The sequence below is a fragment of the Acartia tonsa genome, chromosome 9 (genome assembly GCF_053477335.1).
Source record: "Acartia tonsa isolate MP-2025a chromosome 9, ASM5347733v1, whole genome shotgun sequence".
In the NCBI taxonomy this organism is placed as follows: Eukaryota; Metazoa; Arthropoda; class Copepoda; order Calanoida; family Acartiidae; genus Acartia; species Acartia tonsa.
Genome location: NC_137268.1, coordinates 40,888,602 through 40,914,158, shown reverse-complemented (window position 1 = coordinate 40,914,158; position 25,557 = coordinate 40,888,602).

The window sequence follows — 25,557 nt, the reverse complement described above, 5'->3', positions numbered from 1 at the left end:
AAATTTTAGGAAAGCATTGTTTTAGATGTTCTTGAGACCATAGATATGACGAGAAAGTATTTTACAAGTTTGACGAAGCTCTTTAAAGTAAAAAATACGTCATACAATACAAATGACCAATGATAGGCCAAAACACAGACTAAATTACCAATTGCAGGTTAGTATACATTTTAATTGACCAATGGTAGACCAGTATGACGTTATTTTTTTATATGCACAAGAAAAAGCTTGAAGTTTGACCATATCTCCAATGATGATTTAATTTTGGAATGTATGAACATACTTGTCAAAAAGTTGAAGACTATAAGATAATAATTGAAAGATGCATAACACATCATTATTTTTTCCAAGCAAAGCGTTTCTAAAATTTATATGTTTCCTTCAATTAGTTCAAAAAATAAGGATAATATATGTAAATCGAGAAAAAATAACTTTGAAAACGTAAAAAGAAATGGACTTAAAGTAGTAATGCTTTTAGAGTTTTGTCTAAATGTCATAATTATTTCAAAGTAAAGCTTTTCTAAATTTACACGTGTCCTTCCATATCCGTTCCAATTAGAAGGACAACGAAATCGTTTTAAAAATGAATCGTCGATTATTCATATTTTGCAAAGTTTGAAATCAACAGGACGATTTTGACACATTATTATATTATATTAGTATATGTCTCAATTCATCTGTTAAGGTTAAAAGGAGAATAATAGCATGTAAAAAATTGTCATTGTACAGGCAAAAATAAGATCTAATTTAAAAATGCTCATATGCTTAGATCAATTTGAATTGTAGACGAGTTTCGCTTTAAAAATGAATCTAGAATAATTACGGTTCTGCTTTACAAAATTCATAAAATCACTGGTCAAATTATTCAGATCATTTTGTTAAAAGTACAACTTAAAGTTGCATAACTGAAAAGTACGGCTCTCTATCAGGGATCTTAAGGGATAAGACAATGGCCGATAAATTGATGTACATCCCTAATATTACCCCTTCAGTAGATTGCAACTAGTGGCTGAAACGCTTTGACACAAAATTCAATAAAAGTCCCAAAAGTTATTAAGAAAACGGTATTATAAAACTTTGGGGACTAGTGTATTTAACAACAAAATATCTAATCCCTCCCTTAATCTATGTATATGGTCTAACTATTCTACTTAAAGCGAAGCTACTCTATATAAAACCTATGTCTGTCCTTCCATTCTTATTGTACAAAGACTAGTCAAAGCAGGAATTAATTATGGTAATTTTGTTTATCACTATTATAACTATAATTAAGATTTATAGAAAAAATATATTTTTAAAATATTCTCATTTCTTAAGAAAGTTGAAAGCTGCCATTTAGTATAATAATAAAAGCATAAGTACATCAAAGAAAAAAAATGAAGGAAAAAACTAAACAAGAATAACAACATCCATGAAAAGGGAAACAAAACAAAGCTTTTTAAGAAAAGTAAAATATTGATTATAGATTAACTTTTATAATTTCGAATCATTGAGTTATATGTAAATTAAATTTAGCAAAAATTTATATTAAATACAATAAATGTAAAAGTATAGATGTATAATCAATACAACTACCTAGCCCACGTGGTGGAGACCCTTTTCGTCTGCAAGCTAACATATTGCTTTCTGTTTTTTTTATAGGGACTTGTGTTAAAATTTTCAACGCTTTTAGCTGATTTCAAAAAACCAATAAAAAATCGGGACATGGTCCCCGCCCAGTTGACAGAGATACATAAAGCCCATGCCTCCTTTATTCTATTACTCAGATGCTTATCAATAGATGTACGGACAGACAGACAATTTAAAGTTTAAAGAGGCTTTGCTTCTAAAAAGCACAAAATTGAAATAGAAATGTAGAAAATCCAATTTGCAAGTTCAAACACATTTTCAAATGAGCATTTCATAAAAAGTTAACTAAAGATGAACAAAATAGTAGAAAATGAGATGTGTTCCGCATAGTTGAATTGGAATAGTTATTTCTCGCATCGTATTATAAACAGCTTTCCTCGGATATAGAATGTACAATTATGAGGTTAAAATCAGTTTTTTTAGCCCCGAGGCGACGAAGGCACGGGCTAAAAAACTGTTTTTAATTTTATGATTGTATATTTTTATATTCGTAGAAAGCTGGATATAATACGATGCTAGACATAGTTTTTTTGTATGGATGAGAACCGGTTCCTATCCACCGGATTCGAATGAAGATAGGTGCTTTTACTCAACGTACATTGTTGAGTAATTAAATTGAAAATAAGGGGTAGAAGATTTTTTCATTTGTTTATTTATTACTTAAATTATATTAGGTTGGGCTATATTGGGTACTGGGCAACCCTACAGGGTAAGGGCGATGCAGGTGTAGGCCCAGAGTTAAATAAGGGGGGGGGGGGATAAAAAGCACCTAACAGACATTTTGTGTAAAATCTCAAGAAAAAGGTTTCTTGGACTATTAGGCACAATGTTGTATTTACAACATGTCTCTATTCACAAATATTGTAAAAACTAGCGGCTACGCCCCTAGAGGCCTCTAGTACCACGAAAAAATTTTATCGATTTTTTTGTGATTTCTCTAGGGAGGGTGGTGGTACCCTCCCCCCAAATAGTTTTAAACCTTCCCAGGATGTTAGAAACCATGAGAAGCTACCCTGTTAAGGATTACCCGATCGGTTCAGCGGTTAACGAGATCCTTCGGTACACACAAACAGACAGACAGACAAATAGACATACTGTTACTTTATTATAAGGATTATTGAATGACGTCACGACGCAGTTTAGAACAGACATACCAATATATTTAGAGGGGCTTTGCTATTACACGACAACCTACCAAAATTCTATCATTCAAATATAAATATTCATAATTGTAAGTTTAAATGAATTGATAAATAGAAACAATATATCATTATCTAATTTTAAACATTTAATTTTCGTGAGAATTAAACTGTCTTTCCATAATTATATTTATTATAGATGCGAGTTTAAAATTGATTTTAATAATATTGATGTTTGTATACTTAACTGTAATTTTACTTGTATATTCACTATGTTTTTCATTTAATCTTTTATTTATATAACTGATTAACTTTCAAATCTATATTTCAATTATTAGTCCTATGTTTTTTCTATTGATCTACACATATGTACAACTAATCCCTTTAACTATCTTATTAAATATATATCTTATTATCTAGTTTTATACCTACTTAGCTATCTACCTAGGTTATAAGCCTTATATCTAGCAATATATCTAGCTAGCTACTAAAGCTATATTGCTATCCATCTTGCTAACTATCTATATGGCTATCTACATAGCAATTCCCCTAACTAAGTATCTTGCTTGCTATCTTATAATATGTATCTATTTATCTAGCTCTGTGGCGCTTAATCTAGCTATATACCTTTATATTCTAGCTATCTATTAATATTTATGGCTATCTATCCAGCTAACTATCTACTTATCTACTATCTACATAGCTATCTACAATACTATTCACCTAACTAAATATCTAGATTGATATCTAGCTACTTATATATATATTTATCAAGCTACATTGTGACGATCCATCTAGTTATATATCTATCTATTGATCTATCTATACTACTAGTTATGTATCTAGCTACTATCTAGTAATCTAACTAAATCTCTAGATCTTTATATAGTTATCTATATGGATATCTATCTTTTTATGTATCTATAAATCTATATATCTTACTATATGGTTATCCATCCATCTAGCAATCTAAATGGATACCTTTCTAGCAATTTACCTAACTAACTATCTTGCTGCTATCTAGCTACTTTTTATATGTAGTTATCAAACTAACTATGTGGCTTTCTATAAAGCTATATATCTATATCTTTATATCTATGAATATATGTCTAGCAAACTGTATGATTTATTACATGCTTGAACGGCAGAGAAAATGTTATAAAACAGCACAAACTACAAATGTGCATGTGTTTTTATATGTGATTCAAAATACACTCTTATTCTTGATTTTATAAAAAGAAGGCAATAAACTGGAAGCTAAAAGGACAGACTGACAAACCAAGTATACTTTTATACAAGCTGCACTGAAAACACTATTAGGGAATCTTCAAAAACTAAACTTCAGCCACCTATCTCTAACTACAGCAGAGATATTCAAATTTCCCCAAAAATTATTATTTAAGTCAGACAGACGGATATTTCTGATTTTAAGTTAGCTTTGCTATTAAAATAAGGATTAATTAATTAACACATTAAAGTAAATAAAATATAAAAAAGGATGACAAGCGATACTTAGCGACACACAAACACAAAATTAGTTGTAGGGAAGATGTTCAGTGGTCATAATAAAGTGCTAAGTGGTACTAAGAATCTCCACCAAAAACTTCAGCTGTTGTAGATAACAGCAAAGAAATTCACAGTTCCTATATCCCCCATAGCGTTACGGACAGACTGGCGGATGGACAGACAAAGTAATTTATAGAGTAGTTTAAATAAATAAAAAGTCATGAAGTATCTCTTTAAAAATCACATAGCTATCATTATGATCCATCCATACATCACTTCACTGATTTTATTCTAACAGATATTACTTTTTTTGCAATTGTATGCAATTTTTTTTATTAATTTCTTTTGTTTTATTATGTGCAATAACTCATGCATAATCAATATTTATAAAAACAAAGCTTAGTGTTAATCATTGGAATTTTAGAACGTTTTTTTAGTTGTTAATTTTTTAATCTAGATCATTCCAGGATTTCAGGAATAGGAAACTAGTGTTTAAAAATATTCTGTGAAAATTTTGTAAAATTTATATAAAATAAGAGCACTTATAAATTAACTTTTTTTCTTCTAGTTATTTAACAATTTTTCCTAAACATTTGCTCTTATATTGCAAAATTTCAATGAATGCTAAACCCAGCAATTTTTTATCGTCCATTATATCAACCCTCATGCTTCTTAATTATCATTAAATTTTTGGGTAAGTTTTAGGAATATATCGCATGAGGCATTCAGAAAATTAATAATAAAAATTTACTGGCATATAAACAAATTGTCAATTAAGGTAAATTTTAAATGAAAATATTTTTGTTCATTCTTGTTTTATAAGTATCCTCAAAATCAGACAGTTTTGTTTATACTATACATATAAAATATTAGCGGCTTTGCAGTTAGCTTCTAGGGAAGAGGGTAGGTTCATAAAAGAGCCTCAAACCACCCCAAAACATTTATAAAGCTTTCCTGAAGGGTGCACCCTATTTGGCTTACCAATTTCCAAAATCTTTGCTGTGAAAAAAAACTACTATTTTAGATTATAGAAAAATTTGATAGATTTTTTAGTCCGTTAAGATCTCAAGAGAAAAAAGGTATATAACAAAAGACTTTTAAAGTATCTCCTAATGAAACAAATTTATAAAGAGAATCTCAAGTTCTATTGAAGATGAAAATCTAATTTAATAAACAGTTAACTACGGATCCAACCTAAGAAAAGAGTCAATAATAAATATTAATATAGATTTTTAAGTTTACCATTAAACAATTCGTATTAATTATTTCCATATCTTTTTTTGTGAGTATGAAGATGTATACAGACAAGTATGTGGTGCATTACATGTATAGACACATAAAAACATGTATTAATAGGTCTTAAGTGAAATAATAACATTACTTTTATTTCTCAAGAGTATTGTAATACATTTTAGGAAGCGCTGCTACTCTTTATATAGATCACAGTACATGCATGTACGTTAATCTGTCCGAAATAGTAAACATAAAATAAGTTCTCTAGGATGCTATAGAATTTTATTTTCTGGGAATTATCTATACGGTTTTTACTCTTTTACAAAAATAAGAGGTAAAAAATTCAACAACTTATGTTTTGTCTCAGGCTCTAATTATTACGACAAGCTTAATGTTATAAAATACTCCAGAGTAATATAATTTGTTAAAAAATATATATTTTAAAAGTAACTAAACAAACTAAACAAAATTGGCTACTTATGTTTTATATGTTAATGTTTTATAATTAAGAATAAAATATTATTTCATTTTCTGCTCTGCAATACACTTTGTCCGTCAGTTGATTACAATAACATTGATATTATTAGGTAAAAGGGACTTCTGTGGGTGGTTTTCTCGGCACTTATTTTATATTGACTTATTTAAGTAAATATTCTTACTCTTAACTTACTTTGGCAGTACATCTACTTTGCTGTTATTGATATTGCAATACAATTTTTTTTTGTTTGCTACTTTTGGCTGTTGTCGTCCTTGTGTTTATACACTTTTTTTATATGTAATTTTTTTATGGATTGACAGACGTTAGAGTGGATATTTCTTACTGGGCATCGCTACTAATTTAAATCCATTTATGTAAACTTAATTTTGCAGATAAAAACATCATTTAGCAGTAATCATCGTCGCAATAATTCCAGTTAGTTAACGAGATTTTGACAGAATTGGATATATAAATAACAAATCATGTTTTAGTATTAATATGAAATAAGTATATCTAGACAATTATCTATCTCATAATAGGGATAACTAATAGGTCAATAACAGGTTTTAGGCTGTTTGGTGAGGGAGTGTGTTAATTTTCTTAGGATATTTAGTTAAAAAAAACAGTCACTCAAAAACAATATCAAGAAGATTCTTACTTTGTTAAAGTAGAAAAAACAGATAAGTTTATAATTCATGTTCAACCATACATTTTTTTCTGCTTTAGTGTATCAATACGACTTTCATAGGCTATACTAAAGTATTTTTGCGTTAAATTATAGTCTTTTAATAGGTTTAGTTTGCAATTATTCTCACAGTAAATCAAAATAAAGTATTTTAGAATGTTTAAAAAGGTGGATATCAGTTTAATAGATTTATATTAATTACCATTTGTAAGAAATGTGTATTGTCAATTGTATTTAGTAAACAAACATCAAGTCTATTTTTGCATTTTGTGATTCCGTTATTATAATATCTTTTCCAGTATGGCTCCGAAACCGATTAATTTCCGCTGGATTAGAGCCGTTTCTGAGCTATACTAAAAAAAATAGAATATTTTTCACGAATAATAAAATCAAACTAATCTTTCGATTTTTCATTTTATTAACAAATATCAATTATTTATATGTTATATAATAAACATACATAATAATTGCTTAAGTAATAAACTATTTTATTTTTAAGGCTCAGTCTTTGGTTTTGTTAATAAATCTTTAAGCTTAATGTTTAAATTCGTTGGGTTAAAACTTAATAACCGAAGAAATATTAATTGAAGGAACTTAATTAGTCTTTTAAATATGGTGTATATTGACTGTAATACGATGCTATAAATTTTACTGGTTTGGGCAGCCGCAGCCGAGGAAAGATATTCCTAAAGCCGCATAAAAATCTCATTTAAGAAATCCCACAGCCGTCAATACATGCAAAATCAAATTTCTGATCGCAGCTGGACTAACTGAAGAGCGACTTAAACAAGCGCACAATATACATATATTTATCTACAATTGCGCAGCAATTTTTTCATTAATCTGCACTTGCAATTAAGCCTTGGGTCACCATACTGTAAAGTCTGTATTTATTTATACATTTGTCAGTTGCTTCGCCCCTAGCCTTTAGGGGAGGGATGGAGGTCAGGAAAAGAGCTCAATACAGCTTCCATGAAAAATAAACCCATTCGAACCATCCATTGCCGAGATTTTTAGCTTTAGACGAAAAAAACCTTGCTACTTTTTAGATCAAGTAGCGGTTACACCCCTAGCATCTAGCGGCTCTACATTTAAAGAATAACAAAGAGGTTAGAATAAAAATTAAACCATCAAATCTAAAATAAATTAGCCTAAAACCATCACAGGACCTATGTAAAGCTTGCCTAAAAAAGATAACCCAATCAGTTCACTAGTTATTAAGATGTTTAGCTTCAGAAAAAAAATAACACTTAGAATAGGATATATTCAAATCGGCCAATAATAAAGATATTATGAATTAAACAATATAATAAATATCATTTCAAAGAAATTTAAAAGGATTATTTTTTATATTTTTTATACAATTTTAGATTTTTTTCTTATTCTTCACATAAAATGATCACTTAACTTTGACGTACTATATATTAATGCGCGCGTAGCATATTATGTATGCGCGCTAGCGTGTTCATGTTCATTATGTTTATACCACTTAAACCAACAAGCAACTAGTAATAATAATTACAGAATAAAACATATTTGTGCCAGCAAAATTATCCGTCGTGTATCTATCTATCTGCGATAGCTACTGAATTTGCTATTTTTCTATCTGCGACAGCAAGTGAATTGCTATCTTTCTATATGTGAGAGCCATTGGTTTTATCTATCTATTAACTTATATATATTTAAAACGGGACAGGAAGAATTTTATTTAAAAAAAAAACACTGTAAATTCTCTTTTTATTTTTACAAACTAGAAATAAATTATAAAATTTTTCATAAATACTTAAACAAAAATCATAAAATTAATACCAGTTTTATTAGACCGGGCCTTCGCCCCATCGGGGCTAATATATCAGCGTAAAGCTGTTCTAAAACAATGCAAATAATCTGCAATTCAATGTTATACGCGATTTTTCAGTATGGCTGAGGTTCTGTTCTAATACATCGAATACTAACCGGTTTTTAAGTCATACTGGAATAAATGTTCCTATCCCTACACTTGTAAGCATGTGAGTAATATTCTTACTCTTTTCTGTTTTGACTCCGACACAGTGAAAAATACAGACATTTTTAAAGCAAAGCTTTTCTATACTTAGGGTTGATTCGTGTACGTCCGTAACGGTTAGCTCTTTCCAATTATTTGAACATGTTATAATTGTTTTATTGATTTCAAACTTTGCATGTTGATTCCTATAACATTAAGGTACGACTTAAGACGCGATTAAAATTTTTTTTATCCTTGTTAATTAGTAAAGAAACACTTTAATTCACTTTCCTTGTCAGTCTATGAGAGGAAATGTGAATTTTTCGGCTGTTATATCATAGTCTGCTGATTTTTTTTGTGAGTGTCCCTTTGTTCTGTTTTCTTACTACAGAAGACACACATGTATATTTCGGAGGGTTTCAGAATTTTCTCTCATTCTTCTATTTTCTATTACATCCAACTTTTTGTTTCCTTTTTTATACCACAAAACATTTGCTCTATAACTCACTCTGTCCGTTTGTCCATCCATGATTTTTTTGCTTCCCCACTTCATGTACTTCTGTAATTATTTGAATATATAGTTTTATTCAACTGTGTAATTTTATGTTGTCCGTTTACATTATATAAAACGCGATGCGTTAGCGTAAAAATAATCATTAAAACTCGAGTAGAGAAAGAGAGAGAAAGAGAGAGCTAAACTAGGCACAGAGAGAGAGAAGGAAAGAGAGAGAGAGAGAGAGGGGGGGGGGAGAAAGAAAGACAGGGAGAGAGAAAGAAAGAGAGAAAAAAATGATTAAAAACAGAGGGATGAGAGATTTTTAATTTTTGCGGTTTTGCACCATTAAAATGTTTCATCCACGTTATAAAGTGAGTGACCCTACAAAACTACATCACTTTGTAAAATAGCAAAGCGTTGTTTTCCACAATTATAGCTATAGTGGCTACAGGAATAGGTCAACAGGATATAATCTAATTCACATTTTACCAGTAAATACTAAAATAATAGCTAAATTACTCAGTAGCAATATGCATAATGATTTAGGATCGAGTTATAACAATTACTCTTTAGTTAATAAAACGGGCTGTCTATCTATAAATCCGTTAACTTTTTTGAGAAGATTCCCTGACACAAAAAGATTCTGCTTCAAAACTATGTATCCCTTTCTAATTGCCGTTTAGAGTTTCTTAAATAATTTTCTTTTATAATTTATTTCGCTTTATAAGTTAGGGTAAGGGATGATGTAAAGTCAACGTTCCCCCAATTTTCAATTTTAGTTTTAAAAAGAAAAAGTAACAAAAAAATATGAAGGGGGGGGGGGATTATTTTTTTTCTAATTCCCTCCCTCAATATAGATACAAACCTTTCCATTGCCAACATTGTAAACCAGAACCATATCGGTTCAGCGGCTGTCTGAAAAGTCAAATTAATTTTGCATAATCAAATAAACATCTTGATATAATATAAATGTTCTACACGTTTAAATGTGTTTAGACAATATTGTAAAACAAGAACAACTGAATCCTAATTTGGCGGTTTTTTAAAATCAATTTTAATCTAAAATTTTATCAATAAAATAGACACACATTACCTAGGTATAAAAGAAAGTTTAAAGATTTCTTAGCACATAACATAAGTCTTAGCAAGCACATAACCCCTCTCCACTTATCTTTAAATAAATTACATATATTTTAGTATATGTGATTTACACCCTAGTGGCTTCGCCTATAGCTTCCTAATTTGAAGAACTCCGTCAATCCATTGAATAGTTTTATTTTTATTTTATATGATTTTAAAGTAGGGCTATGATTATGGATGTTGTCATCCTTGTTATTACATGTAATAATTATATATTATTGATAGGACAGCCATCAAACAAAAATGATCTTTAATTACTAGGAAATTAGTTAAAAATACAGAAATAGTACCGTTGACATTTACACCAGTTTTCATCAATCAATATTATTGATAGATAAAGGGTGCCACAATTATTGATAGAAACAGGGTGCCATAATTATTGATAGGTACAGGGTGCCACAATTATTGATAGATACAGGGTGCCACAATTATTGATAAACACAGGGTGACACAATTATTGATAAACACGGGATGTCACAACTATTGATAGATACAGGTTGTCACAATAATTGCTAGATACAGGGTGTCACAATAATTGCTAGATACAGGGTAACACAATTTGTGATATATAATTATACAGGGTGTCACAATTATTGATAGACACAGGGTGTCACAATAATTGCTAGATACAGGGCCGGTGACACAATTTTTGATATATACAGGGTGCCACAATTATTGATAGATACAGTGTGCCACAATTATTGATAAACACAGAGTACCACAATTATTGATAGATACAGGGTGACACAATTATTGATAAACACAGAGTACCACAATTATTGATAGATACATGGTGCCACAATTATCGATAGATAAAGAGTGCCAAAATTAAAATGTCCGAAATGTAAACATCTACGTCCGTATTTCTTGTAATTTTGGGATAGAATTATACAGAAGTTTATCATTATAAAAAAAGAATAATATGTTTTTAACATTATACAATTGGCAATATTCATTTTTCCTTCTAATCAAAATTTGCTTTTATGGTTGTTTTCATGTTTTTATTTAATTTCTTTTAAAATCCCAAATCTTTATTCTCTAATATGTACCAATTTTTTTTATAAATTTATTCGGCTCTTTACCTCAAACTGCTTTTACAGTCAATTGTAATGAAACGTTAAACACATAACAGCCATTAAAGTAGAAATAAAAGTTCCCGCTATAATTATATCTTAAAATATTTGTTAATTGTGCTAATAATAACTAAAATGATAGATATATAGATTTAGACAATTATTCCATAAATCATTTATGTAATGCCCTCTTGACATATACGCTCATAATGTCTAATACTTTGCGATTATTATTTCCATCTTTGCTAAATTTTAGAGCATTACTTATGGTCTTTATTGTCGAAAAAATGGTGTAAGTAAGGCTATAACATATGAACTCTGGTAGTCATTTATTATTAAATCTAAAAATATTTTTAAATCAATTTAAGCAATAATAGCCTGATTGAGAAGTAGTTTAGCGGGGAAATTAAAATAATTTTAAAATTGTTTAACAAACAGACGGACGAGAATTTTAGAAGTTAAACAATGCAGCCATCTAACCCTAACTGTAGTGAAGCTTTAATATTCTATACAAAAGTACATATAAAAGTAAAAGGATGTCAGTATGTCTTTGAATCTAAATATCTGTATCTTAGGATCTCTTAAGATTTAAAGTGAAAATTGTAGCGGGCCAAAATTACGATCCATTCCTTCCCCCTTTGTCCCATCCCCTCCACTCCTACTGGATCAACAAACAAACCAATAAATGACATGAGAATTGACGACAATGTTTCCCCTGTCATAATATGTACATCTATATATACATATTCTATCTTGAGTGCCCCAAGAGGCCGCTAGGGGCGTATCCTCTAATCAATAGATTAAATGATAGATAGATACTTACGTCCAAATATATACTATCATGAGTGCCCCTAGAGGCCGCTAGGGACGTAGCCTCTAATTGATAAATTAAATGATAGATAGATACTTTGGATGTTCCGCTATATTTGTTATATAATTAAAATATTTGTAAAAAAAATGCTATTAATGGTTAAACCAAAACATAAAAATCAAATATTATTTTTCTTTATTGTGATTTGCTTGATTTAGGTGAGAGAAATAGGGATATTAGGATATTTATATTTGAATAGTTACTTATACAAGCAGTTTTCCGCAGATAGTAAACTTAAAAATTATAAGATAAATTTCACTTTTATGGGCCCTGAGGGGCTGAAGCAAGAACCAACAAAACTGGAAATTCTTTGATAATATAAATATATTATTTGTGTTGGGAAATTGTTCATAATACTGTGAGATAACATCTAGGGGCTCTGTTTGGGTAGGGAAAAGCAGAAAAAGAGCTTAAAACCACCCCAAGACTTAAATTGAAAAACAAAATAGCCTTAAACCATCCCGGGACTCATATGGAGCTTCCTTAAAATTTAGATCTATGTCGGTTCAGTAGTTACTGAAATCATAAGCTTCAGTTAAAAAAAACCTTAGGATAAAACAGTACATAAGTTTGGGAGTGCATCTTGCGTGATGTGTAATTATATAATATTATGTTATTTGTCAGCAATGTTAACATCAACGGTTTTATACATTATTTTTATTTCGTTTTTCTTGTGAAAATTTATTTTAATGAGATAAAGGGACAGGCAAACACAGTGGTCCTCAAGGCAAAAGAAGTTTGACAAAACCTACCATAAAAACGGACTATATGGCCATCAAATATACACATTGGAGGGCCAGGAACTGATTTTCTTAAAATCATAGCTGTTCCTTCTTGGGGTTTATTCCATTTTAAAGTTAACAGACCAAATTCCCTAAAAAATCAAGGTTGTTTGTTGCGATTTTGTTGCTTTGGATTCAAACCTTTATAACTTTGGCTGTATGAAAGACTCATGAAAGCTAAACCTACCATTGGAAAGCCTATTGAATGACAATTTCAGACATGGCTTTAAATTTTTTGTAGCTTTCTTACTTTTTGCTCTACAAGGAAAATTGTAACCAAAGGGAGAAAATTTATTGATAAATCTATTCTCAGAAAGGCTTTCACTAGGGTATTTTGATATAAATTTTTCAGGATTTTTCTTATGTTCAGTGATTCTTTTGATGACAAATGCAAAAAATACACTTTCATACATTTAATTTGGTATATTTGCATTTTTTCTACCTTGTGCCAAAATTTTTTTATAAAAATTATAAGTTGGTGTATATTTTTTTGTCCAAAATTGTACATAAATTTCAGGAATAAATATTAAGAACCATCAATTGCTATATTTTACATGTGTAGTTTTAAATTTCCTATATTTATGGTTGTGTAGGAGCCTCAAAAATGCTAAACCTACCATTGTAAAGCTTGTTGAACACTCTATCCAAATAAATCTACGACTTTAAAAAAAAATTGACTTAAAAGGCTTGCACAGGATTTATGTTAGGTGTAATAAATTTCACCAAAAATGTTTTCTTTCCTACAAAATTTGGAGTAGAAGGGAGGTTACAAAGCAGTATTAGTTATCACATGTCCTGTTTCAACACCAATCTATGGAGGGGGTGTGCCCCCCCCCCCCAAAAAAAAATGGTACAGGGCTTAGGTGCCCCCCCCTTTCCCCCCCTAAAAAGGGAGGGGGGTAACATTTTGATAGTTGAAAATAATGCAAAATTTAAAAAAATATTTTTTTCAAAACTCAACAAGATATAATATACCCCCCCTCTGGACCCCCTCCCCTATCCCATATCTATGGGAAATAATTCACAGTTGGGGGAGAGGGGGGGTGTAAAAAGTAAGATTCTTTTAGTAAGATTCTTCTTAATAGAATAAAGAAAAAGGTTAATGAAAAGCTAAGACCTAATCAGGCTGGATTTAGACTAAACTGTTCCAATATTGATCAGGTAACCTCTCTAAGAATCATCATAGAGCAATCCAAAGAATGGAACTCTGAGCTCTTTGTAAACTTCATTGACTACAAAAAAGCATTTGATTCTTTAGACAGAAGATCTCTCTGGAAAATCTGCCTACACTATGGCATTCCAGAAAAGATAATCAATATCATTAAAGCTATCTTTCATAAAGGAGGCCAAATTCTTGAGGATGTAGATTGTTTTGAGTATCTTGGAAGTAAAATTGATGAAGCTGGAGGCACTTTAACAGATGTTAAAGCTAGAATTAACAAATCTAGGACAGCCTTTGCCAGCCTGAACAAAATTTGGAATTCCAACAACATCTCCATAAAGACCAAGTTAAGATGTTCTCTCTGTTTTGCTGTATGGGGCTGAACCTTGGTTCCTAAACACAGCAGTGGTCTCCAAGCTACAGACATATATCAATAAACGTCTCAGGAGAATCCACTAGATCTTTTGGCCAAATAAGATCACTAATGCTGAGCTTCTAGAGCGCAGTGACATGTCAGATATTAAACTGACAATAAAAAAGAGGAAATGGTGATGGTTGGGGCACACACTAAGGAAAGGGCATGATGATAAATCCAGGCCTTGACTTGGAACCCCCAAATAGGAAAGAAGAAACCAGGTAGACCAAAAACAACCTGGAGGAGGGAACACTTAAAGGGAGTGTAAAGGTAAAAATTTCTCATCATATTATCAAATCTTAACATTTTCTAAGCACCTTTCAATAAACTGATCAACTAAAAACGTCGTATTAACAAAAATATCAAGGATTTAAGCCTTGATTTTTTGGTATTTTGGGAGGGAAAACTGGAAAAACAGGGAAAATCTGAACTTTTTTCTTTATTAAAATGTTTGTAGGGATATTTAACACATATATTTTAAACTATTTACTTACTGTTAAGCATTTATTTTATGATATAAAATTGGTAATTCATGCTGTAATAACGTAGAAATTAAGTAATAAAGATTTATTTTAAGTTCGTATTATTGACAAAAAAATACCTTACTGTTTACAAAGGGTTGAATCTCAGAGATTATTTGAAGTGATAATATCCTTTTTTATTGTGTTGGACTATAAACAACCCACTTTGGAGAATTAGTTTACACTTTTATCAGACTGTTTATAAAGAAATATTGCATCTTTATTATTTACAAATTTTGTAGTTAAAGGTGGGCGAAAGATGGGCCATCTAAAGTTAATTGGATACTAAAAAAACCTGTTTCTGCTTTGTTATTGTATTTGGTTTTCAATAAAAAATATTGCTTATTTTATCAATTTCTAAGTAACTATACATTGGTTTAAAGCAAGGATTATGTTCAAAGTTAGCTTAACCGTTAGGAAAAATCAAGAACTATGTGAAAAAGTTTAATTTTAGCTATAATGGGAGAAAAAAAGAATTTAATGCACATTTTATATAATACATAAAATTTCTTCCTTTCCCTGTACCTTATAATAATCGTCGGAAAAAGCCGTTTCTTAACCAAACAAAAGCACATTTTGCTCTATCTGTGAGATATTATGAATGAGATAATGTTAAGATTTGATATTAAGATGAGAAAAATTTACATTTACAGTCCCTTTAAGTGAACTAAAAGATTTAAAAATTCCATCTTTCAGCATTGCCTCAAAACGTGCCCAAACAAAGGAAGATTGGAGAACCATTGTGCATGGCCTAAGTTCTGCCGAGAACTAAGAGGCAATGATGATGACTCTTCATGCACTTTTTACACCCCCCCTCTCCCCCAACTGTGAATTATTTCCCATAGATATGGGATAGGGGAGGGGGTCCAGAGGGGGGGTATATTATATCTTGTTGAGTTTTGAAAAAAATATTTTTTTAAATTTTGCATTATTTTCAACTATCAAAATGTTACCCCCCTCCCTTTTTAGGGGGGGAAAGGGGGGGCACCTAAGCCCTGTATCATTTTTTTTTTTAAGGGGGGGGGGCACACCCCCTCCATAGATTGGTGTTGAAACAGGACATGTGATAACTATTACTGCTTTGTAACCTCCCTTCTAATCCAAAGGGATAGTTTCACGAAGTGCATTTTAAAAAAAATAGTGAACTGTAAGTTTTTTCTATTTTAAATAACGTAGTAGTACATAATATAAAGTTATTGATTAAAATTAAAAGATTTGACCAGGGATTTTTCTTAAAAAATGAGTTTTTCATTTTTATTTTCAACTTCGTTGCATGTTATATATATGGCAAAAACTTTTTTGTCATAAATACAACTTTAGATAGCATTTACTAGTTAATAGAACTTCAAACTTTTTATACAACAAAATACACATAACAACAAACAATGACCAATAAAATATTTAGTATAGTACTTAGAGTAGTGATTTTTTTTATATGTCTTATTAGAATATATTAGGCATTGGATAGATATGATTGTGATAAAGAATTTTAACATTGACCTGACCGAACTTTTTTTTATTTGACAATATCTAAAAAAGTTAGTGATTTTGCAACATAAATTACATGAGAATGGTCTTTATATATATATATATATATATATATATGTGTTGTATGGTTAGTTGGTATTTCTGCGTGAGATAATGTGTATATTGTAAGTAAACTGGACGATTTTCTTTGTTTTTTTAAAAAGAATCTATTGAAAACCTGTCCTCTAATGAACCGGACGTTATTTTTTATGTTTTTTAAGTGACTTGTCCCAAGGGGAACCCCTGTTCAATTTTTTTATAACTCTTGTGAAATATGTGGAAAAAGATTCTCTGATATTGGTGTTTTGACTATACATATTTGGAAAAAAATAGACCATTCTCATGTGATTTATGTGGCAAATCACTTTAACTATTTTAGATATTGTCAAATAAAAAAAGTTTGGTCTGGTCAATGTTAAAAATTCTTTAACATATAATCATATCTATCCAATGCCTAATATATTCTACTAAGACATATAAAAGTTCACTACTCTAAGTACCTTAACTCTTTAAATACACTTCGTAGAACTATCCCTTTTGTAGGAAAGAAAACATTTTTGGTGAAATTTATTACACCTAACATAAATCCTGTGCAAGCCTTCTAAGTCAATTTTTTTTTTAAAGTCGTAGATTTATTTGGATAGAGTGTTCAACAAGCTTTACAATGGTAGGTTTAGCATTTTTGAGGCTCCTACACAACCATAAATATAGGAAATTTAAAACTACACATGTAAAATATAGCAATTGATGGTTCTTAATATTTATTCCTGAAATTTATGTACAATTTTGGACAAAAAAATATACACCAACTTATAATTTTTATAAAAAATTTTTGGCACAAGGTAGAAAAAATGCAAATATACCAAATTAAATGTATGAAAGTGTATTTTTTGCATTTGTCATCAAAAGAATCACTGAACATAAGAAAAATCCTGAAAAATTTATATCAAAATACCCTAGTGAAAGCCTTTCTGAGAATAGATTTATCATTAAATTTTCTCCCTTTGGTTACAATTTTCCTTGTAGAGCAAAAAGTAAGAAAGCTACAAAAAATTTAAAGCTATGTCTGAAATTGTCATTCAATAGGCTTTCCAATGGTAGGTTTAGCTTTCATGAGTCTTTCATACAGTTAAAGTTATAAAGGTTTGAATCCAAAGCAACAAAATCGCAACAAACAACCTTGATTTTTTAGGGAATTTGGTCTGTTAACTTTAAAATGGAATAAACCCCAAGAAGGAACAGCTATGATTTTAAGAAAATCAGTTCCTGGCCCTCCAATGTGTATATTTGATGGCCATATAGTCCGTTTTTATGGTAGGTTTTGTCAAACTTCTTTTGCCTTGAGGACCACTGTGCAAAAATACAAGTTGTTATTTTTTCAAATAGTCTACTTATGACTGCAGGAAAATGGGGACAATAGGCTGTTTATAACAATAGTCCCAAAAAATTATAATTAGGTTTTCATATTTGTTGGCTTAAGAACTTTGGGGACTTTTATTGAGTTTTGATTGGTTGATTTATTACGTTAAATGTCTAAATGTTATAATGGAAAGAAGGATTAATTTTATGTATCATTATTAGGTATGTACATCAATTTATCGGCCATAGTCCCATCCTTTTAGATCTCTTAGTTAGCAGATATTCTGAAATTTTAACAACTAGCGGCTTCGCCCCTAGACTCTAATTTTTCGTATTTTAAATTTAGTTTTAAAAAGAAAAGAAAATTGGGGGGTATTTTTCTTTTTCGGGGGGGGGGGGTTAAGGGCGTGCCAACCCCCAAGAAAATAGCTATAAACCTTCCCGGGACCTATGAGAAGCTACCCTGTAAAGGAGAACCCGATCGGTTCAGCGGTTAGCGAGATTCTTCGCTACTAACAGACAGACAGACATCGTTCTACTATTATAAATAGTCAAAAAACAACAAGTTGTTTTTGTGTCAAAATGTATAAACCTTTGTGAAAAAACAGCTTCTATTAAATAAAGAAGTAGGTTTTGTTGTCTGTGGCTTAAGATTTAAATTTCTACTGAACCGATTTACTTGTACAGTAAAGCCACACGTAGGTTCCGGCACAATTTAATGCTATTTTAATTTTTATACATATATTTAGAGATGGATTCAGACCGTTTTTTGCCTTTTTCTAATCTGCAAATATCAAATCAATATGACAGAAAAGGAATTAATAAAAGTATGTTTTTACCTTTCCTTTATTCCTGAAAATATCTATTTCTTAGGTAATTATACTAAAGCAAGGATGAAAAAATTCAAATGGGAAAGACTTATCAAGTACTTGTTAAACTTATGTTTTACTTTTATATAAATGGGATGTCTGTTTGTGCCTATACTGACAGCTTCGCAATTTTCAGGAAACCATTAGATATATTTGGAACAGGTTTAATGCTATTTTTGAGGGTTATGAATTAAAGTAATATATATAGAGTGATAAATAGCTATGAAACCATTTTCTTTTTTCAAAGACCCCTGACGCTGCAGAAGGTTGTTTATCGATAAAAATTTTGCTTTCTCACTTAGCTGCTAGAAAGCTCATAAGCTGTCATTGGAATAAGATTTGAATGAACTTTACTAATTAATCAAAACCACCACCGTATATTTTGGTATAAGGATTTGGGGGACCTTTATTATTAATTAAAGTCATGTGACCTAATGTACAAGAGTTAAAACAATTAAATCAAAAGATTTTAGTGTAAAACTATTTGTAAATAAGAGTATAACAATAAGATATTGTTATCAACGACAAAAAATAAATGTTTTGCCTAATTTTAGTAAAAATTTAGAGCATATTTATCATTTAAAATCAATGCTATCTTTTCAAAAGTGTTTCCATTAATTTAATTGTGTTTTGTAAGCAAAACCTGTTTTTTATTATTTGTACTGTGTAATTTTATTTGAATATTTAATTCAAAGATAGCAATTTTTTTAAAAAATAACCTAAGATGAATGTCGAAATTTTCTTATTAAACATAATAATGTATATATAATTAGAATAGTAAGACCTTGAAAATAAGCAAAAAATTATTATATGATAATTATCAGTAAATCTAAAAGAATTTAAACGTAATTATTAAAAAGCTAGCTTCAAAAAACAATAATACATTTTTTATTCAAATACTATAGTACATTCTAACAAGGATGATGATATCAAGTTTAGCAACATTTAACAAATATGTCTTTCAAAAATCAGTTGATTTATTGCATGAAATATTGAAAAATTATATAGCAATTTACAGATTTTTATTATTTTCAGGAATTTAAAATAATTACATTCATTTTGTAACTGTAAAAGCAGAGTATAGCATGTATAGTGTCATAAATGAGCTACAATTTGAAATAATTTACATATATTTATTGGGATGTAATATCCTTTTAAAAATGGCAAATACAGATTGATTATAATTACAAGTTCATTGAAAAAAAATCCGGAGTTTCTGATGGATAGACAAAGTGAAAATTATAGAGTAGCTTCGCCACTAAATATGACATACACATACATGCGCTCTGGTTCAGTTCACATTGCTATGGACAGTTAAACTATTTAGGAAAGTTGTAAGGAAGAAAGTTATCTATCTAATACTAAGATAAAGATTTAAAAGCCTCCTAAAAAAAGAAATATATTTTTAAAAACAAATTAAATCTATAGTGCTGTTAACTTGAACTTTAATATTGTTATTATAAAAAATGGAAATAATCTTTACTTTCCGAAATAATTGTACTCAAGACAGCTTGTAATGAAATTACTATCCAGATTTTTACGATTTTATAATTTTTTGACAACGCCAAAATTGTTTTTTTTAATATATTAATTTTAAGATATATGCATTATCTATAAAGGACAAACACAAATACATAATAAATTTTATAGTTAGGGTATTGTTTCTAAAATGAAAAACCCTGTATAAAACTCAGCCATTTTAGAGTCTAAGCTGTCAAATTTCTTGAGCAATGGGATTGTGTTGGTAGGTCTTTGCGATAGTTCTATATAGTCATGTACCCTTGCTCCCTCTATTCTCTAACTTTATTGGTTATGATACCATACAATTTAAATATACCATACGATGTTTTGAATTTTAATATGCATGTATCCTTATGTAAAAGTAACAGGATCTCTCTAACTGCTGAACTGACATGGTTCTCCTTTACAGTTTAGCTTGTCACAGGCAGCACCAATATGTATGACTTACTGGACTTTTTTCTTTTAAAACTAAATTGGGGAAAGGGGGGGGGGTAACTTTTCTTTCTCCCCTCCTATTTTAAGAGCCTCTAAATGCTTCTAGTATATGCTGGCTAGTATAGGGATAATTCCGCAAAATTTAAAGTTATGTTATAGAGTAGCTTTGCTTTCAAAAAAGTGTGTCATTTGTCAACACAATCAACGGTTTTCTTTCACTTTTTCTTTTATTTTTTCTCATTTTAATTCTTTTTGTCATTTTTTTTAAAATTAAATGCACATCTTACTCAGTTTGAAAAAAGGATTAATAGTGGCAACATCCCTTTAGGGCCTATTGGAGTACAAAACCCCATCAACTCAATCAAAGTGGATGTTTGTTTTAGCGAACGTAGAATGGATATAGATACGTAGATATTATGACAGGGAAAATAACATAGACATATTTTATTATTATTTATCAGAGCGTTCATCTAGTAGGAGGTCATGAGTAAAAAATAGCGATATTGGGGTGGAACGTTACTTTAGCCCTCTATAAGCTTCACTTTATTATATTTAGTACATGGTAATTTGGTGAATTCGTTACAAGTAGTTTAGCTGCCTTTGGTTAGTTAGACAAACTTATATAAGTGTTAGGTGTATTCGATCCCCGTAAGATTAGATCATTAGAGCTTTCCAATTACCACCCAATGCAGACAAAACCTTGAAACTAAAACTGAAGCCGCAGTCGTTTTTCATAAAAACCCACAGTTTTTATTAGATTATCTTTGCAGTATCAATTTAAATACTTAAAAAGGTAATTTTATCATTTTTATGATAGATTATCTCAAACTTTAAGAGTAACTTTAAACAATTTCCATGAGAAATACAAAACTGTCTTGCTATCAAAATATTTTTTGTCTACAATCTTTCAATTTTTTTGGTTGATAAATTAACTAAATAATTAATTTTAATAATTTATTAATTGAAATAACACCAGCCAGACAACCAACTCTGTAATCGCACGAATTTTGTCTGGAAGTCCTAAAATGAGGTAAATCTGTAAGTGGTTAGCAGTGAAGAAAATTACTATGACTTTATATTCGACTTTTGACTGCTTTTTGGGACACTGTTATAGCTTCAAACTTGGCTTTTATTTGTGATATTATACTTGTTAACATTAATCATTCTATACTTAACATCCGTGGACGTTTTATGTGAAAATTAATGGATGTTGAATATACGTGGATATTAGAACAGGGAAAACATTTACGTCAATTTTGGTTGCTATTTGCCCTATCATTTATTGGTCAGTTCGTTTTTCCAGTAGGAGGGAACGGTATGGAGTAAAGGGGATGGAGAGGGGATAATTATTTTAGCACGCTACAAGTTTCATGTTATTTTAGAACATAATAATCTGATGTAAGATCCAAGTAATAATAAATCCATGGAAAAAACTTAAACTTTTCAAAATTATTAAAACCTAAATTTTATTTTGTTATTGTACGCTATATGTGTACAGTTCAGTTGAGACAGGAGTGATTTTCATCTAGTATGATGGACGTAAGCTATGGACGTACTTTTCTTGGTTTCAATTGTAGTGAAGCTTCGCTTCTAATCCCAACAACAACAGAGATTTCTATTCACAAGTTTATTGGGCTAAAGTTTTAACAATTATTACTAACCTTATTAAAAGCGAAGCTTTTCTATAATTAGGGTCGGTCCGTCCGTCCGTACGTCCGTCCGTACGTCCGAGATAGATAGCTTTTATTCGTTAATTTAGGCATGTTAGAATTGTCCTATCGATTTCAAACTTTGCATGATGATTCCTGTAGTAGTTGGGTACGATTTAGAAAGCGTAGCAACTCTATAATCATTACTAGAATGTCCGTACGTCCATTTTAAACATGTTGATTTTTCTACTATTTTAACTACAAATTTTCAAGTGTTTTAATTATCCGTTTGATCTGATTTTTGGTATATTGATTCCTGGGACAACAAAGAACAATATTATAAGCGAAGCAACTCTATAATCAAGTCCAAAAATGTAAGTATGTCCATAAACATTATCCTGTTTTTAAGCAGTTTTTCAACAAATTTACCTACAATTTTGATTCGACATTTATACATTTATGTTCCGATTTTTCAGTTCAGATACTATACAAGTGTAAATGTCCGTTTGTCCTACCGTTTCAGTGCTTCGCTTTTATGGATGTTGTCATCCTTATTTTCTACGAAATTAGGTTTGGTCAAATGTGATATAAATAGATTCCTTCACTTTGCATATATTTTGGAGGAAGGAATCAAATAAACAATGGCCATACAGTATACAGGTTATAATTATGCTTTCTTAAAATAGGAACATTTTTACATTATATTTATAATTCAAAGGGAGCGCAGCTACTCTTACTATATGTCTGTCCGCTACATTATTATATTCTGAATATTCTAGTTACTGTATTATAATTAGCTATTATTTTATAGATGCGCTCTTCCAAACATTTTCCTTGTTCATTTGTGTTTCCTTCTTATCTCGTTTTAGTAGGAAGGGAAGTAACAATGGCCTATAAATTACACTAGTATCCGATCCAACTTTTAAATTGAAACATCTTTATTAAATTTTTATGTTTTTTTCTTCAAACTAATCGGATAAAAACTTTTCAACCGATAAATTTTAGTGGTAATTTTTTTTATCATCATTTAGTTACCAATATCAATTTATCGTCCATTGTCTTATCCTATAAGATTCCTCAAACTGTAGTCTATATTTGTCTAGGCTTTAATTGTAGTTTTGTCTGAATTTGAAATCATTAGCGAAATTAAAATGACTAAATAATTATTTACTGTTATTTTCTAATCACCATTATGTACACATATTTGCCTTTCACAGATAATCTATATATATATATATTTGCTATTAGTTAGTTTGTCAAACGGTCCTAAAACCATTTTTAGATGTTGACACCTAAGTTTTGAATTTTAGATTTTACTGTACTTTTTAAACAAAAACTGAAATATTTTTTTTTGGTGTTCTATTAATTGCATTAAAAAACGAAGAAAATAAGACATTAATCATTAAATTCTGATAACTGTAAGTGGGGTAAAATTGCTTTCAAAAAAGTTCTCATAAAAAAAACACACTGTATATATATAAATAAGCTAGCGAGGCTAATATTACAGCGACTTACTTACAATATTTGAAATCAAACTTAAACAGTAACCTGTATATAGTGTACATAGAGATTCAGAATGTATCTAAATACTTCTATAATACAAAGTAGAATAACGTCTGTCCGTCTGTCCGTCCGTCCGTCCGTCCGTCTGAAGCTTAAGATCTCGGTAACCACTGAACCGATTGGATTCTACTCTTCAGAGTATATACCTACTTTGGTGGTTTTAGGCTATTTTCAAGGGGGGTGGGACAGCCCCAACCCCTCAAAAAAAACAAAAAAATCCCCCCCCTTTTTTTTTTTTTTTTTTTTGCAGAAGATTTATTTGGTCTTTTATATTTTTTTTTATTTTTGCAGAAGATTTCCTTGGTCCTTTATTTTTTTTTGCAGAAGATTTCCTTGGTCTTTTTTTGCAGAAGAATTCATTGGTCCTTTTACGAATTTCACCTTAATTTTTTTTTTTATCATCTCTTGGGGCAAAGCCCCTAGAGGCTAGGGGCGAAGCCGCTAGTGATAAATATTATAAAGAAGCAGTGCGCTTACAAAAAGTACTTTTTAATGCAATAATAAAAACAATCAGACATACATATGTTGTATTTCATATGTTTCTTCATTATGAAATTTTTTTGAAAAGATGTATCTTACTAAACTTATGAATAAGCTATAGTTAAAATTAATCTCTAAGTAATCATTGATGTTATTCGAGCCATTCAAAGCAAGCCAGGAGAAGACCTGGATGATCAGAACCTGCAGTGTCATACCTGAATCATATAATAATTAACTTTTACATCTTTATTGTATGACATTGTTTTATACAATTATAGAATATTATTCATTTAATTTTTTGATGATAGTTTTCCCCTGTACCTGAATGACCATACCAGGTTTGCTGGCGTTCTGTGCCCGTCAGAATAGCACTGAAAAAATTCAAATTTCATTTGTGTCTAAAAATATATATTTAAAAATCAATAAATCAAGATCTTCTGTAAAATCATAAAATAGGTCGATGAAAAACCCTCAAACCACTCCCCCCCCCGCTCTTCGATGTTTAAGGTCAATTGAGTTTTATAATTATATAGGCTTCCTTAAAAAGCAGAAAGTTGTATTGTCGGAACGTATTAATGACTTATGTTGTCCAAATCTAAGAAAATTTGCCAATCAATTAACAATAAAAAAACTAATTAGCAAAATAATGCAGTTTGCACAGGGACAGGGGGATAGGACAATTGGCGCTAAATAAAATAACACCTCCGTTCCCCTTAACCTTATCCTCCTTGTGCTGGCTCTATAATGAGAAAAGAGACTATTAGATTTAATTATCCTTCTCCTCCCTTGGTTTACAATTGTCCTGAAAATGGATTTATTATTACTGGGATCTTATAACAGATTATCATGTACTCAAAATAAAGTAAAACTTGTAGCTGGCTAAAATAACGATACCTCCAGCCAACACCTTTACCCCATGCATTCTTCTCCTACTGGATGAACTAACTGGCCCATAAACTATGTCCATGTAAGCAACCTAAATTGACGACAATTTTTCTCCTGGCATAATATCCAAGTATATTCTTTATCCATTTATCTGA